An 18,250-nucleotide genomic window follows, 5' to 3' on the forward strand; every position below is an offset into this window, starting at 1 on the left:
ATATCCATTCTTAACCAACAGAAGGTGCTACACTAAACCAGAACAGAAAGGCAGAATTCATTGAATTTCTCTTAGGATTAGTAGCCTGATTTCTTCCAGTTTCCAGGCACACTCATTCATCCCGTTGACAAATGTTTATTGAGCACCTACTATGTCCCCCTGTTCTAGGTCCTGAGAACATAACAGTGAGCAAGTTACACAAAGTCCTCGCTCTCTGGGAACTTATATTCTAGCAGGGAAAAGAAGACACAGAATCAGTAAACAAATAATCAAATGATACAATTGCAGATAATAGTTTTATGAAGGAAACAAAAGCAGGATGCAGGACGGGAATTCACAGAGGTAAAGAGGGAATGTTGTTTTGGAAGGACGTTCAGAGAAGAGAATGAAACACAGCAACAAGTTAGGCGATCGTCTGATGAAACGCAATGCTGGTGTGCTTGGGGAAGGGTGAGAACAGGGGTGAAGGCTGTACAGGGCCTCAGAGGCTACAATGAACAACTGGGGTCTTATTCGAAGTGTGGTAGAGATTATTAGAGAACTTTGAGCAAGGATGCCTGGGTGGCTCAGCGGTTGGGCGTCTGCCTTCGGCTCAGGGCATGACCCCGGGGTACCGGGATCGGGTCCCACATCAGGCTCCCTATATGGAGCCTGCTTCTCCCTCTGCCTGTGTCTCTGCCTCTCTATATATATCTTTCATTAATAAATAAAATCTTAAAAAGAGAGAGAGAGCTTTGAGCAGTGGGTTTACAAGACTGCATTTATGACCTGTTCTGTGGGGTCAAGGGTAGATGCTGGTTTAGAGGCTACACAGTAATTCCAGAGACAAATGTCTCCCTTTGCAGAGTAATAGGATCTGATATAAAATGAATCTGTCTAGGACCCAGTTCAGCAGTTTGGGGGCTTAGAAACTAACAGGACAGAGGGTGTTTCATGAAAGAGTGGTTGAATCCATTTGTAGAGCAATGATCATCATTTTTTTTAAGGTTTTATTATCCCAAGAGCCCAATCCCAGGAGCCCAGGATCATGACCTGAGCGGATCATGACCTGAGCCGAAGGCAGACACTCAACCACTGAACCACCCAGGCGTCCCTGATCATCATTTTTAAATGAAATAGGACAGATGGAAGAAAACGGAAGATATCAGAATATACTGCACAAAGGCAAAATGCGTAAGACTGTGAGATTCTATTTCAATCATATATAGGTAGGTTCATACCAGGCTGAGCTATAAAATCTACTTCTCACTATGGATGGCGGGCGGGAAAGTTTGTAAACACTACCAAAAGCTACCTTATTTATTCATAAGGAGATCATATAATCTGTCCCTTTATTTTCTCCCTTTCTCACTGTAGCTGGTATCCCCCCAAATGAGGACATTATAAAAAGCTCCAAAGGTAGTATCTTCATAGTCTAAATAAGTTGATTGATTTATACTACACTTACCTTCTCCTCCAGGGAAATCAAAATATGACCCTCCAAAGAAGCTGGGAAGAGTGACTCATCTCTAAACTGTTGGGCTTTTTCAATGGGAAAAAAAGAGTCTAAGCAGAATATGAAATTTTAAAATTAAACTTTAGACATTTAGAAGCTCCACATGCAAAGAAACTTCCTTGAAGTAAGAATAACCACCGGATCTCTACAGCAAGCATAATACCCAGTAGTAAAGTCTTAGAATCATTCCCATCCAAATCAGATACTCCTGAACTGTGCCCTAAGAGGGAAGCTTAGCCACTAAGGCAAGCAATCCCTATATTGTTTCATTTCCAGACAGTCTGATTGTCTACTTTAAAAATCCAAGAAAACTGACTGGGAGACTTTGAACTAATAAAAGTTCAGTAATGTGGCTTGAATATGATAGACCTACAAAAAAATTTAATAGCCTTTCTACACAAGAGTCTAGTAATTATAAAATGAAATGGGGATAAATGATATAATTTCTAAAAGCAATAAAAATTACACTCACAAAAACAATCTAGGAATTCACCTAACAAGAATGTGTAAGACCTACAGTGTGGTATAGGCATAAGGACAGACACACACATAGATCAAGGGAACATAACAGAATTCAAAAATAACCCCACACAGAGACTCCTGGGTGGCTCATCAGTTAAGTGTCTGCCTTCGGCTCAGGGCGTGATCCTGGAGTCCTGAGATCAAGTCCCACATCGGGTTCCCTGCGTGGAGCCTGCTTCTCCCTCTGCCTGTGTCTCTGCCTCTCTCTCTCTCTCTGTCTCTCATGAATAAATAAATAAAATCTTAAGAAAAAAATAAAAGCACACAGGGGCGCCTGGGTGGCTCAGTCAGTTAAGAGTCCAACTCTTGGATGCCTGGGTGCTCAGCAGTTAGCGCCTGCCTTCCAGCTCAGGACGTAGATCCTGAAGTCCAAGAATCAAAGTCACACATCTGGATCCTTGCGAGGAGCCTGCTTCTCCCTCTGCTTGTGTCTCTGCCTCTCTCTGTGTGTCTCTCATAAATAAATAAATAAATAAATAAATAAATAAATAAATAAATAAATAAAATCTTTAAAAAAAAGAGTCCAACTCTTGATTCTGGCTCAGGTCACAATCTCAGAGTTGTGAGATGGAGCCCTGTGTCAAGCCACACTGGGTGTGGAGCCTGCTTAAGATTCTCTCTCCCTCTACCTCTGCCCCTCTCCACCAGCCCCTTAAAATAAATACATAAATTAATAAACAAACCCACACATATACTGTCAATTGATTTTTGACAAAGGGGCCAAGGGGATACAAGGAGGGAAGTACAGTCTTTTCAACAAATGGTGTTGGAACAACTGGCTATCTATATGGACAAAAGTGAATCTTGACCTATACAAAACTTAACTGAAAGGAAGTCATAAACCTACATATAAATGACAAAACTAAAAAAATAAAAATAAAAAATAAATGACAAAACTATAAAATGTCCAGAAGGAAGTACAGGAGAAAATCTCAGTAAACGTGAGGTAGACAAAGATTCATCAGACAGGTTACTAAAATTGCAATCTATAAAAGGAACAAAACCTGATAAATTAGACCTATCAAAACTGAAAATTTCCGCTCTTCAAAAAAACATCAGTAATTCCACTTATATGATATATAAGTCAAATAAAATAGTCAAAGTCATAGAAACAAAGAGTAGAATGGTGGTGGCCAGGGGCTGGGGGAGGGGGAAATGGGCAGTTAGTGTTCAGTGGGCACAAGGCTTCAGTTGTACACATTGAATACGTTCTAGAGATCTGCTGTACATCACAGTGCCTATAGCTAATAGTACTATACTATACACTTAAAAATTTAGGAGGGTAGATCTCAAGTTAAGGGTTCTCGAATCACAATAAAAAGAAAGAAAATGAAAAGGCAAGCCACAGACTAAAAGAAAATATTTGCAATATAGGTATCTGACTTGTATCCAGATATGATCTGTGAAGAACTCTCACGATTCAATCAGACAAATGATACAGTCTTGAAAAACAGACATTTCAGAAAAGATACACAAATGACCAAAAAGCACATGCAAAGATGCTCAACATCACTAGTCATCAGTGACGTGCCAACTAAAACCACAAGTGCTGCCACCACAAACCCACTGGAATAGCTAAGATAAAATTAACCGACAATACCTAGCACTGCTGACGAGCATGCCGTGCAACTGGACCTCTCATACACTGCTGCTGGTGGTAGCGCACTGCGGTGTGGCCGCTTGGGAAAAGTGTGGCACTTTCTGACACAGTTAAATTTACCACACAATCCCTCCGCAATCCCACTCCTAGGTATCCACCGGAGCGGAATGAGAGTGTAAGCTATATGTGAATAAATATTTGGCCCCAAATAAACTTGGCCCTGTTTATAGCCACCGAAAGTCAACAAAAGGATTAAAAAAAAAAAACTGTGGAATAGTACTCAGCAATAAAAAGGAACAAATTATGGATTCCCACGACACTGATAAATCTCAAATGCGTTGTGCGAGGTGGAAGGAGCCAGACTCAGAAGGCTACATCATGTGTGGATCCACTCACAGGGCATTCTGGAAAAGATAAACTGATAGTAACAGCAAATAAATCAATGGTTGCCAGGGGCCGAGAGTGGTGGAGGAGGCTGACCACCAAGGGTCAATAAGGAATCTTCTGGAGTGACCAAATTCTTCTCTATCCTGCTACAGTGCTCATTAGATGCCTATATGTATCTGGCAAAACGTATAGAACTGTACACGAAAAGGGTGAATGTTATTATACGTAAATTATACCTCAATTTCAGAAATATGGAATCAACTCAAGAATTAATTAAGTAGTTTTATAAAATGGAACAGAGTGTTCACAGAATCTTATTTGACTGAGAGGATTTATTTTATGGTAATTTTTACCAAATGTTTAGCCTATTTCTTAACTTCCACTACCCCCACCTCATACCATGTCCCCAAAATAAGTTCCATGTGAATTAAAGACCCACATATTTTAAAAACCATAAACATCTTAAAAGAATTTTTTTTGCCCTCTATCTTGAGGTAGGGAAGGCCTTTCTCAGCAAGGCATCAAAACCAGCTCCCAGGTTTTTACTAAAAGCAGAATCTCATTTCTATCCTCTGAATTATTAACATCACAGAAACACATTCTCTGCCCCCCCCCGCAACATTTTTTTTTCTTCTTTAACGGTGCTCTTCCGAGTTTGTAGCAAGTATTTGAAAGGGACTTGGCATTCTCAGGCAGCAAAATGGAAAAACGTGTTTGCCAATTTCTCGTGAGCAGTGAAAGCACCAGGAACCTACACAGTGATGTCCCCCTCTGTGTCCCAGACCAGACTCAAGCCACACCACAACCACACCAGAGCCCCCAGAAGGAACATGCAGGCCACGCAAAAGCAGCTTCTTAACTGGCTCCCTAACACCTGAGCAAACTCACTTTGCCATTTCTGGAAGGCTGTTCATGGTACCAAAACCACGGCTTTCCTTTCCCTGCCAAACCCACCAATGAAATTCCTTTTCTCAGACGTTTTTCTCCCTCTGCTTAACAAAATCATGTCCATAATTAAAGTTCAACTTCTTTTTCTTTTCTGTTTCCAACCTTTTTTGTTTTTTCTAGAAAATCACACACACCTGGAATCTGGGGCTTGGGCAAGCATTATCCACACAGAAAACACCCTGCATTTCTTCAGTATTTTTCAATAGCAAAATCTGCTCTATCCCCCCTTTAAGGAAAGTCACCTTGCAAGGATGTGGGAATGATAAAAGCAGCGGGAATACGATCAGGGCTTGGCATCGCCCCGAGGCCCTGTAAAACAATACTCCTGAACAGCTATAAAATTTGGCCACATTTTGCTTTCCAGCTTTGCATTTGAGTTGTAAAAGCAGCCAAACCAAGCAATGTCCAGCTCCTTTCAGATCTTAATTAAGCAAAACTTTGAGACACTAGACAGGGCTCCCCAAATCCTTTGGGAATGACACATACTTTGTCACTTGATTTACAAATTGTTATGACGTCGAACTTAATTGCATTGCCTACTAATGATTCTGCTCTTAATAAATTGCTAATTATTAAAATTAATAAAGCGGTAAGTATTGGCATATGTATAGCTGAGGTTACACTCACAGGCTTATCTCTTCAAACAGCCAAAGAGAAGGGAAGAAAGATGGGAGGAACTGCAACATCAGCTAGCCTTTGGCTTAATAAATCTTCACTCTCCATCACCCACCAGCTCTTAAACCTGATCAAAGACACGGGTCCTTTTTCTGCCTACGGGGACTATAGACAGGATCAGCTACATCATTTGTGAGGACCCGGTGCAAAATGAAAATGCGAAGCCCGGCGTTCAAAAATTACCAAGAATTTCAACAGCGACAGCAAAGCATGTAAACCGAGTACAGGCTGCACGTCCGCGAAGCCAGCTCGATCAACGGATACTTTATTTGGCTAGTAAGCTGGTAAGGAAAGTAAAGCATTTCGCTTCTGAATGAAGAGCAATCAATTTCCTGTGTGTGTCTAGGGTGGAGCTGGGACTATAAAGTCTTAGGACTTCTTCTACCGATCTCTCACTTTTCCTAAGGTTTTCAGCCTGTTGGACAAAAAGGACCTCTGCAGTACCTACCATAAAAAATGCGGTCCAGGGAGCCACAGCATCAGTATCACGTGGGGGCTTCTTAGAAACGCAGACTGTCGGGCCCCACCGCAGACCTACTGAATCGGAATCTGCATTTTAAGATTCCCAGGGGATTCGTGGGGGACAAGACAAACTAAGGGTCACTTTCCAGGAAGCTAAGGAAAACCCTCTGCCGCCTGCCTCATCTGACTCTGGCAAAGCCCATCGACTCTCCTCCTCCTCTTATACATACTTCCAGGGCCTTCGAAAGGGCAAGTCCCTGTTGGAAAGCGGTCACTCGAGACCTCCAGCCTCTTCCTTCCCCACCGTGCTCACCCCCAGGCCTCGGGCTGTAGCTCCATCCCGCCGCGCCCCCCGCCACCTGCTCTGGGTCCCGCCACACAGCGCTGCGCGGAGCCGTCGGGTCCCGAGGCGCGTTCGCGCTCCGCTAGCTCCGCCACACCCCACCCGCCCGGGGCGGTAAACTGAGTCCCCCCAAGGGTCTGGTCTCCAAGACCGCCCGCGCGAACAAGATCCGTGGCTCCGCTTCCCGGAGGGGCGGGAAGAGTTGGAGCCCGTTTGAAGCTTCTGGAGACACACGCCGGCCCCCTAGCCCTCGGAGAACGCGTCGCCGGAGCCCCTTTCCCGTGGCGAGCACTCTCCCACGTCGGGGGGCCGGGCCCCGGGGCTCGGCCCCTCTGCCCCTGCCTTTCAGGGCGGCCGCGGGCTCCGAGTCGGCGCCGCAGGCGAGCGGAGGGGGCGTTCGCCCCGCTGTCCGGTCGCCCTCCGGGTCCAGGCCCGTCGCCAGCTCCCGGGCTGGGTCTCAGGAGCCCGCGGGCGACTCTTCCCTGCGCCGCGCGCTTACCTGCCGATCCCGGCAGACGGACTGGCTGCGGGCGCCCTCCGACACTCCTTGTCCCCTCTCCCCCGAGCCGCGTCCCTCCCTCTTCCCGCCGGCTGGGCGCCGCCCCCGCCGCTCCGGGACAGCTCCGCCGCCCGCTCTCCAGCTGCCCAGCGCGGTGTGGCGCGTCCGGCGCTCGGCGGCGGCGAGGCTGGGCGCGGAGGCTGGGCGCGGAGGTGGGGAGCGGGCGGGGCGCCGAGGGAGGAGGGTGTGAGCGACTGGCGCGGCTGGCTGAAGCCCGGCGGGGAGCTCGGGCAGGGGGGCGGGGAAAGAATCCGGCCGGCGGGCTGGGCGGCCCCCCCACCCCTGCAGAGGCCCCCGCGGCGCCACCTGGACTCCCTGGACCGTGCGACCCTCGGATGCCCCGCGTCCGTTCGGCGCGCTCCTGGGAGACCCTCAACCTCCAACGCCCCCCCTCACCTTTAGAGGTCGCCCTGGTACCCACATGCCTGTCCCACCATTTTCAGCACCGTGCACTGTGATGCGTGGGAACCCCGAGGTCTCCCCTCTGCCACAGTAGCCCCAACGCAGAGATCATATGTCAGGCCACTGGCGGAGAGGAAAATGTCCTGGGAAAGGTTTTAGCTCCATGGTTATTTGGTGAAGCGCAGGTTACAAGCGGATACCTAGAAACTGGGATTCCCAGCTTGCTGAATGTATGTGTTGGAGAATGGGGACGTGGTATATGGAGTGAGCTGTCTCTCGTCCCTTCTATCTTTTCTGTTAGCATCTCCTCCCTGAGCACGTTGACAGGGTAGGAACCAGATCTGGATGGGACTTAGAGATCATCTATCAGCTTGTCAAAGTACCCCATGTTACAGATGGGGAAATGGAGGCCTGGGGGCCTTGACTCTACAATTCCAATTACTTGTAGTTACGAGGGGGGATAAATAAGCACTCTGAATTCCCTCTCTGCCTCCTTTTACTGCTGCCCAACTACCCACTTCAGCCCTACCCTTTATAGTCAAATAGCATCTATATTTGCAAAATGCTTTATCACTCAAAAAGGCACAATTCTCTTTCATTAAAATCTGCAGGAGAATAGTCCATTGTTCTTTACCACCGAACCAAGCTTCTAGATTCTGAACTGCATTCACAGTCTAGAGAAGGTATTTATAAAGTGCAGGTCTGCAGAGCACATCCTGGCTGACTCTGCCATATTAGATACAACCCCAGGTAAGATGTACTCTGCTTTGCAGGAGGGGTTGAGTTTGTTTTGCAAACGCCAACTTATTAACACTCACAACATTCTAGCTGGATAAATGAATGGAAAGTGTTTTCAGAGAGACTTTTGACTGGTTGGATTAAGGGGGAGTGGAGATCTGGAAGCTCATCCAGGTTACATAACAAGTTGGAGGCAGCATTATGCTAAGGGGGAAGACAGTATATTTTAATAAACAGGTTTAATGATACTCCAAAGGATTAAATTGTTTCTCTTTGCATTAACTTCACAATTGCATATCTTCGACTTACTGGAAAGTAGACTTCATATTGTGTACAGCCCCCAAAAACCTCAGACACTGCTATTTGGCAGAACCTATTGAAACTCCGCATACGACTACCCCATGTCTGGCAGTTGCCCTTCTAGGTGTATACCCAACAGAAAGGAGTGCATATGTTTACCAAAGGATATGAACGAGAATGTCCACAGCAGTGTCTTTCTAAGAGCTCTAGATTAAAAGCTACCCAAATGTCCCTCAGCAGTAGAACGGATTGAAAACATTGTGGTGGTATAGTCACAAAATGGAACACCAAACAGCAAGGAGAAAGCATGAACCATTGCTACAGAGTATAGACGGAATTCACAAACAATATCGAGCAGAAGAAATCAGACATGAAAGCATATGAACAATGTGATCCCGTTTATGCAAAGTATAAAACAGGCAAAACCAATAATCAGGTTAGTGGTCATTGAGAAGTTGGTGACTGGAGAGACTTACAAGGGGGATCAGAAGGTCGTGTCTGGGGGATCCCTGGATGGCGCAGCGGTTTAGCGCCTGCCTTTGGCCCAGGGCGCGATCCTGGAGACCAGGGATCGAGTCCCATGTCAGGCTCCCGGTGCATGGAGCCTGCTTCTCCCTCTGCCTGTGTCTCTGCCTCTCTCTCTCTCTCTCTCTCTCTCTCTCTCTCTGTGACTATCATAAATAATAATAAAAAAAAATTTAAAAAAAAAAAGAAGGTCGTGTCTGCAGGTGGTCTTGTTTCTTCATCTGGGCGCTACTTACATGGATGTATTAAGTTTGTGAAAATTCATTGAGCTGCTCGTCTATGATATGTGCACTTTCCCTACGTATGTTTACTTCAAGAAAAGAGTTAACATCTGTATAGATCATATGAAAGTTGCTTGAATTTCTAAAGTGTGATGCCAGAATAAATATAGTTTTCCTTTAAAAAACCTTGCTGTTGGGGCACCTGGGTGGCTCAGTGATTGAGTGTCTGCCTTTGGTTCAGGTCGTGATCCTGGGATCCTAGGATCGGGTTCCACAGCAGGTTCCCCATGGGAGCCTGCTTCTCCCTCTGTCTATGTCTCTGCCTCTCTCTCTCTCTCTCGCTCCTTTTCTCTCTCTCTCTCTCTCTCTCTCTCTCTCTCTCTCTCTCTCTCTCTCTCGGTCTCTCATGAATAAATAAATAAAATCTTTTAAAAAATACTTAAAGGAAATATGTCTAAAACGCAAAAATGAGATGCTCCTTAGCCTAAAATTAAAGTTCAGATTTTGATGCGCTTCCAGCCAACCTTCCATTCCCCTTGGCACACACTGTCAGGTCAACATAACTCTGCCATCCTTACTGAAGGAAGAGGAGAGAGGCTGGGACTGAAGAGGTGGCTGGTACTCCAGCCATGGTGCCCTCGGCCATTTCTGTGAGAGGGGCCCTGGTCACACACCTCCGCAGGCACTGTCCAGCGATATGCAAGGAGGCTGTGGGTGCTCGGGACTTGCAGTTCAATCTTAAATCTATGGGAGCACAGTCTGGAGGCTGCTGTCCCAGCAACTCGAGAATGGGCGATTTGGATCTTGCCCCACAGGGTCTTTGAGCTGGTGATAGAGTTTGAGCCCCAGCATCAATCGGTCAGGAAACATGGCAGAGACTGACCAGGGAGGACGGAAGACTTTGTCCTCCTCACCCTCTCCCTCTGGTGGACTCCTGTGTGTGGGCTCTCACAAAGGGAAGTGGCAGAAAAGGATAGGTCACCATTGCTCAAGGCCCAGATCTCTCCTTAGAACTTCAAATGCAACTTTACCTGTGACCAAATAGTCTACCAATATACCGCACAATGGTCTCTAACAGATTTCTTATTTTCCAAGGGAAATGAGCACAAAGACAACATGGGACATGGGGGCAAGTCAAGATGGCAGGATGAGAAACCACAATGATGATGACAGCTGTGATTGTGATGAACACTATACTTCCTCCATCCTGGGCATGTTAGATTCTTCCCTAGTTTATACTTTGATTAAATCTTCATGGAAACCCACTAAGGATTGTCCAGCTGAGGAAACTAAGGCACAGAGATCCACAGCTGGTAAGTGGTAGAGCCAGGAGTGGAGTCAAACAGAGTGTGACTCTCAAGCCCCTGCTGTCTGAAGGCCAGACACAAAAGGTACAGTGTTGAGGTGGCAGAGCACTAAATAGAGAATCAGGAAATGAGGGGTTTGGTGTCTACCAATTTTGCTACTAACCAATGGGTTGTAGTCACTTAGACTGCACTGAGTCTGGGCCTCAGTTTCCCCATTTGTAAAATACATAGGGGGTGATAAGGTCAATCAAAATTCTAGTGGTTGGGATGCGTGGGTGGCTCAGCAGTTGAGTGTTAGGCTCAGGGCATGATCCTGGAATCCCGGGATGGAGTCCTACATCGGGCTCCCTGCATGGAGCCTGCTTCTCCCTCTGCCTGTGTCTCTGCCTCTCTCTCTCTCTCTCTCTCTCTCTCTCTATCTCTATCTCTGTCTCTCAAGAATAAATTAATAGAATCTTTAAGTAAATAAATACATTCTAGTAGTAATGCCAAGGGTTGCTTTGGGATACTTCGGGCCAACATTCCAACACCCTAAATAAAAGGCATCTAACAACATGGCCCCCACTTCCCACACAATGATCATCTGATTACCAGGACTGAATTTCTCCTTTCTAGAAACTCTAGAGCTACCATTGCTTAAAAGTCCTTTCTGGCTCAAGTCATTCATCCATTCAACAAACATTTATTTTACATGAATGTAGCCTAGGTTATGCTGCAGTAACGAACAACTCAAAATCTCTATGGTTAACACAACAAAAGTTTTTGTCTTACTCATACTAAGTGTTCAAGTCGGAAGGGAGAGCTCTACCTGCTGCAGTCACTCAGGGACCCAAACTGTCTGAGTAGCCACCCTCTCAAATGTAACAGATTGCTCAACCAGAAGAAAAAGAGAGCTCTGGACCACAAGCATTTAAATACTTCAGCTCAGGCTTGATGTGCAACGTTTTCTGCTCCCAACTCATCAGCCGGAACTGTTTGCAGAGTTGCATGCAGGCACAGAGGGCCAGGCAATGCAGCCCTATAAGGACCCAGGAAGTGGACAGGTAGAAATGCTACCCTACTTACTATGGCTGGACCCTGGACAGATGAAGATGAGCAAGAGGTGATCCCAGCCCCCTAGGCACTCACAATCAAACCAGAGAAGCCTCTGGCCACACCATTCCATCCCCTGTATTGTAGGCTTTGGTGGATCTGGGTGAAAACCCAATCACTGCCGACGTGAGTGACATCACCATGTGATACAGCAAAATTTTTCTCTAGAACATTGCGTTAGTTGTAATGGTGATGAACCGATTGCACAATAGAGGAGATAAATAAATCACACGTTCTCGTGGGAGGCAAAAGCCTCTCTCTTGTGAAAATACTGAATGAAGACAGTTGGACATGTTGTCATTCTGTTCGATGAAAGTTACGAATAGCAGTTTAATGAAAAATGAAACCAGACTTTGGCTTCTAGCAAGATGAGGATGGTGGGACCAGCCCTTTCTGAGAATGTGTCCCAACTTGGGAAGAGCCGAGCATGGCCCCATGCCAACACAAATAATCCCAGAATCAAGAGGAAACTAAATGCATCCCAGTAGATCTGCACACTGGCATTAGTATGTGCAACTCACCACCACCCTGCCTGCAGTGAACAATCCAGAGCCTTGGGGTAGAGACTGGGGGAGGAAGATGAGCCCATCTCTTAAGAAGTGAGACAGAGGACAACTCTCTGGGCCAGGTCACATTCAGCTGAGTCGTAATTGAAGTTCTCCAAACAGAGTTGGCCCTGTTTGTTTCTTGGAGGAACCCACGAAGTCCTGGCCGTGCAATTTATTTCTTTCTTAATGATTTTATTTTTAAGTAATCTCTACACCCAATGTAGGGCTCGAACCTACAAGCCCAAGATCAAGAGTCTCATGCTCCACCAACTGAGCCCTCCAGGTGTCTGCTCGCCATGCAATTTTAAACCGAGTCTCTGGTTTACCCTTGTCTGAAACCACAGGGCATATTTCAGGAGAAAACTCTGGACAGATACACCCTTCTGACACCTTCATTTGTCTTATATGTCCATTTTCTCCCTTGAGGGAGATACTTTGAGACTATGCAAATACCCTGTTTCTCCTCAAATCTCTTATTAACGTGAGCATCTATCTGTGGGTCATGCCTGCAAATGATTACCGTGCTGTGCTGATGGTAGTTTACTATTTCCCCCATGGCTTCTACATTCATTCATTGGAATTCTTCTATAGGAAGAGCTGTTACCTTCTCTCTTATGACTTTATTTATTCAACTATTCAATTTACTTTATATCACTATGAACTCATAGATAATTATTGGAGTCCTTGGGTTATAATCCAATGTTATCGCTTTGTTGTCCAACTGTCTTGGCTTGTCAGTCACTGGGAGCTCTTTCAGGATGGCTCCTGTGTCCATTCCTCTTTGAGCACTTCCTTACTTTCTGAAACCACAGTATATTTCAGGCTCATCTTGTATATTACTCCATTTTTTTTTCATTTCACCAAAGAAGATGCCTTAAGTCCCCTTCCCATTTAAAAATAAGTATTTGTGTATTCTTAGTCAATTCACTGACTGGGGATTCTCTACATGAAGTGATGCTCCATTTTATTTGTCCTAAGCTGCTTTTTTCAGGTTATAACAATTGATCTACCTGGATCTAGTTTTGAGGAACTTAATGAAAATAAAAATATCTGTTAAGTAAATACATCCTTCATCCTAGAATATTTTTGGTATGCCCATTGGCCCCATACTTCCTTGATCTCATCTGTAGTTATGACATTTTTGGCTATAAGTAAAAGAAACCACAAATCCAACTGGCTTAAATCATAAGGAAATGTGTTATTTCAGGAAACAGGAAGACCAGATGCACAGTGCAAGGATTCTGGTTCCTCTTCACCGTGATCCTTTCAGCTCTGCCCTCAGCCTGGTTTCCCTCATGGTCGTAGGTTGGCAGTCAGTAGCAAAGAGGGCAACAGGCCACCTCGTTTGTGCCCATCAAGAAGGCTAAGGGAAGGAAGGAGAGGGAAGAACAACAACAACAACAACAACAAAAAACCAATATATATCTTCCTTCAACTATGGCTTAAATAGCCTTCTCTTTACTCAAAGTGGGCCAACTTAGGTCCTAAGACTACCTCTCCACCAATTCAGGGGCCAGGGGGAATGCAAGAAACTGATTGGCTTAAGCCTGAATTCAGGAACCAATCACTAACAAGAGGAATGTGATTGGCATGACTGACTGGTGAGGACAAGTGGTTCTCAAATATAAGCCTGCATCAGGAGGAGGGCTTACTAAAATACAAATTTCAGGGCCCACAGCCCCAGGGTTTTTGTTTTGTTTTTTTTTTAAGATTTTGTTTATTTATTTATGAGAGACACACAGAAAGAGATGCAGAGACATAGGCAAAGGGAGAAGCAGGCTCCTTGCAGGGAACCTGATGCAGGACTGGATCTCAGGACCCGGGGATCACGCCCTGAGCTGAAGGCAGACATTCAACCACTGAGCCACCCAGGCATCCCAGCCCTGGAGTTTCTGATTCAGTACTCTTGGGCGGGGCCTGAGAATTTACTTTTCCGATTATACATTTATAACAACTTTCCAAATGATGTTGGGGACCACACTTAGAGAACCGAGGGGTAGACCCATCAGACTAACTCTGCAGCTAGGGATAGGACCAGTGTACTCTGAGTCACATGGCCTGCATGGAGGAAGGGTGAATGCCTGAAAAAAAAAAAATCAGGGCAAGAGAAGAATAGATTGAGGGTGGACCATCAGCTGGTGCCTGCCAAACTATCGCTCTTCAAATTTTGATGTGCAAACATCACTTAAGGATTTTGTTAAAATGCAGATTCTGAGACACCTGGGTGGCTCAGAGGTTGAGTTTCTGCCTTAGGCTCAGGTCATGATCCTGGGGTCCTAGGATTGAGTCCAGCATTGGGCTCCTCACAGGGAGCCTGCTTCTCCCTCTGCCTATGTCTCTGCCTCTCTCTACGTTTATCTCTCATGAATAAATAAAATCTTTAAAAAAAATGCAGATTCTCTTTCAGTAGGTCTGGGGTGGGGCCTGAGAATTTGCATCTCTACTAAGCAATGCTGATGCTGCTAGTCCAGGGACCCCACTCTGAAGAAGGCTCTATGCCCCTTTCCCTGGTTTCAGGTCTTCCATAGCTACATGCTCTGTATTAACATCCTAACAGACTCCCCTGCACTGCATCTCAACTATGAACAATCCAAATGGCTTCTTAGACCAGTCCACGGCAGTCCCTGTCATCTACAGAATCCAGCTCAGAATCCTTTGCTTGCCATTTATAGCCCATTGGGATCTTTCCTCTACCTTAGTCTTCTATGTGAACCCTCAATTCCAGTCAGAATCCCCACACACCTGCCTAGAATGTGCCTTGCCCATTTCCATAACTTTATCTTTGTACTTGCTCTACTTCTGACCCAAATTGTCTTTCATCACTCTCTGCTTCTTTGAATCCTACACTTCTCTCAAGGGCAAGTTCTTCAAAGCTTCCTCTGCCCTCTACTCTATGGATTCCTTTTTTTTAAATATTTTATTTATTTATTCATGAGACACACACACACAGAGAGAGAGAGAGAGAGGCAGAGACACAGGCAGAGGGAGAAGCAGGCTCCACGCAGGGAGCCCGACGTGGGACTGAATCCTGGGACCCCAGGATCACGCCCTGAGTCAAAGGCAGACACTTAACCACTGAGCCACACAGGTGTCCCTGCTCTATGGATTCTATAATTATGTGCCTACCCCTAGAGTGCCAGGAAGCTTCAGCTGTCCTTCCTTCCCCTGAATTTCCAAACCCTCACTGTCTGCACCACTCATTAAGCTCTGATGATTCTTGGCCTTGAATGTTGAATCTAAGTTGCAGTTTTAGTTGCCAGTTAGAACTGAAGTTCCTTGAGACCAAAGCCTGATTCTTCCTTTTGCCCCTAGAGTGTTCATCCCTGAATCTGGGTATAGTAAATGTATTTATCAAGTAAATTTAGGCCAGGCTGCAGTGACAACCCTAAAATTCAATGGTTTAACTTGGCAAAGGTATATTTCTCCATCACATGAAGTCTGAGGCAGGACAGGATAGCCTCCTCCATCTTCAAGGAAAATCATCAGGAACATGTGTCTCCAAGATGGCGGTGGCAGGGAAGAGGGGGGAAGGAAGCACCGGGGCTTAAATGCCACAGCCCAAACGTGATACATGTCACTTCACTTCTGCTCACAATTAATTGGCCAGTATTAGTTCTATGGCTCCGACTTAACTGTATGGAATATTTGATGACATTTGTCTTACCATAGTAGGTATCAGTAGTTTTTTTTTTCTTTTCCTTTCTTTTGATTTTCTTTTTAAATCATCTCTATACCCAACTTGAGGTTCAAACTTCCCAACCCAGAGATCAAGAGTCCCATGCTCCACTGACAGAGCCAGCCAGGCACTCCTCAGTAGTTATTTCTTGATTAATAGTCTGAATCTTGGGGTGCCTGCATGGCTCAGTGGTTAACCATCTGCCTTTGACTCAGGTGGTGATCCTGGGGTCCCGGGATTGAGTCCTGAATTGGGCTCCCTGCAGGGAGCCTGCTTCTCCCTCTGCCTATGCCTCTGCCTCTTTCTCTGTGTCTCTCATGAATAAATAAATAAAACAAAACAAAATAGTCTGAATCTTTTTCTCAGGGTCTTTTCCAGCTTCAAGAGATCTTTCCTGAGGATTGATGACAAAGACCACACCGGATTCCAGTGAGGCCTTCCCCGACTGCCTTGTTTTTTATGTTTTTTTAACTTCCTCCTTCACCATACCCAGCTCTCTCTCTCTGCTCTTTTCCTGCTTTATTCTTTCTCCATAGCACTAATTGCCAACCAGCTAATGTTACTTACTTGTTTTGTTTATTGACTGTGTCCCCTCAAAAAACAGAAAACAAGTTCCATAAGGGCAAGGATGTTGGGTTTTGTTTTGGCTTGGTTTTTTACTATGTTTGTTGCTGCTGTGTCCCCCATTGTCTAGACCTGTGCCTGGCACATGGTTGGTATTCAACAAATAATGAATGAATGAATGTGTGAATCATGGATTTATATGAGAGGAGATGATGCGTTTGTTTGTTTGTTTGTTTGTTTGTTTGTTTGTTTTTACCAGGTACCTTCCTGGAGGGCATTGGCCTTGCCAGAGTAGATAAACCACAGGACAAGTGTATAACGACTAGTAAAAGCTTATCCTCGGGGCACCTGGGTGGGTCAGTCAGTTAAGTGTCTGTGTTTGGCTCGAGTCGTGATCCCAGAGTCCTAGGATAGAGCCCCGCATCTGCATCCAGCTCCTTGCTCAGTGGGGAGCCAGCTTCTCCCTCTGCCTGCTGTTCCCCCCACTCATGCTCTGTCTCTGTCAAATAAATAAAAAATAAAATAAAATAAATAAATAAAAGCTTGTCCTCTCTAAAATTGCTTGCCAGCAACTTCCCTTGATCCTTTGCTCTGCTACCTACTATGACCGTCTGTATACTCCAGAGTAGGCAACGGCAACCCTAAAAAGTCTTCAGAAATATTGGTGCCAGGGCCTTTCTTCTCTTAGGTTTGCCTCTGGATAGGCCAAGTCCCCGGGGCAGGCTGGACAAATCATCGGAAAGCAAGCTACTAAATAGAGTTTCCAGGGACACTCTGGAACGCTGCTCATCTCTCCCTCCACCTGAATAAGAAAGCTCAAAAAACGCAAGTTATTCTCCAAGTCACCAATTTGAGTGCCCAGTTTCCCTCCGAGGAACTTCCGCCCTGGCCAGAACAATGATACAACCCTGTTCTTCTCCCAGCTGGAGAGGTGGGACTTGGGAAAAACTGCCATCCCTTGCTTTTTCCTTCATCTTCTTTATTCCTTCACTCCACAAAGCGAAATGTGATAGTAGCATAATTTCTGTAGCTTTTCTAAGAAATTCCTCTTTGCTGGCACATAAAAAGGACTCTCCTGGATCCCTGCCATTGGCCATGGAGCTTTAACACATTGTTGTTGGCTCAGCTGGGGAGCCAAGATGAGTAAAATATTCTCCAAACTCCTGTGGAAACACACAGCAAGTGTTTCCAACCATACTGTATTATTTGACCCAAAATATTTTTCCCCCTCCTATTTGCCAATCCATGTGTTACTTCCCTCAAAACTCCAAGTGACCTTCCTTTTCCAAACCCCATAGCCCTTGGATTACTAGGAGGGTCTGAGGCCACCTCTAAATAGTTTGGTGATCTTCAGCAAGCTACCTCCCATTTCTGAACTTCTATGTTCCCGTCTCATGGAAAGAGATATATTAGAACAGAGTTTCTCAGACTTCCATGTGGATCAAAATCATCTGGAGGGCCTATTAAAACTGATGGCTGGGCTCTCCCTCCACACTTACTGATGCAGGAGGTTTGGGGTAGCATTTCAGGATTTATATCTCTAACAAGTGGTCAGTGGGCCCAAAGTTACTGGCTCAAGGACTCCACTTTGAGAGTCACTGTATTAGATGAACTCAGAGGTTTAGGTAGTTGTTCCTTTAATTAATCTGTAAGTCTGAGTCAGGGCTCTTTGGGATAAATGACAGAAATTTGACTCAAACTAGCTTAAGTAAGAAAAGGAAATTTATCAGCTCACATATCTGGGAAGGACAGAGGTGGAGTGGATTCTTCATACAGGAATTCAAATTATGTCATCAGATTTTTTTTTCTCTCTCTCTCTGTGTCTCTATCTCTCCCTTACCCTCTCTTTCTCTCCCTCTCTCAATAGTTAGTTCCGGTGTCATCTT

General features: G+C 45.4%; 1 protein-coding gene across 4 annotated transcripts in view; it reads right to left on the reverse strand.

Annotated features, from left to right (window-relative positions):
- ADGRG2 (adhesion G protein-coupled receptor G2) overlaps positions 1 to 6,989 on the reverse strand; it is a 129,156-nt gene extending 122,167 nt beyond the window's left edge. For all 4 annotated transcript variants that reach the window (XM_055338946.1, XM_055338945.1, XM_055338944.1 and 1 more), the window contains exon 1: positions 6,932 to 6,989. The gene's annotated coding sequence lies outside the window, so the exon portion shown is untranslated. The remainder of the gene's footprint in view (positions 1 to 6,931) is intronic.
- Positions 6,990 to 18,250: the final 11,261 nt, after the last annotated feature.

The sequence above is a fragment of the Nyctereutes procyonoides genome, unplaced genomic scaffold (genome assembly GCF_905146905.1).
Source record: "Nyctereutes procyonoides isolate TBG_1078 unplaced genomic scaffold, NYPRO_anot_genome, whole genome shotgun sequence".
NCBI classification, from domain to species: Eukaryota; Metazoa; Chordata; class Mammalia; order Carnivora; family Canidae; genus Nyctereutes; species Nyctereutes procyonoides.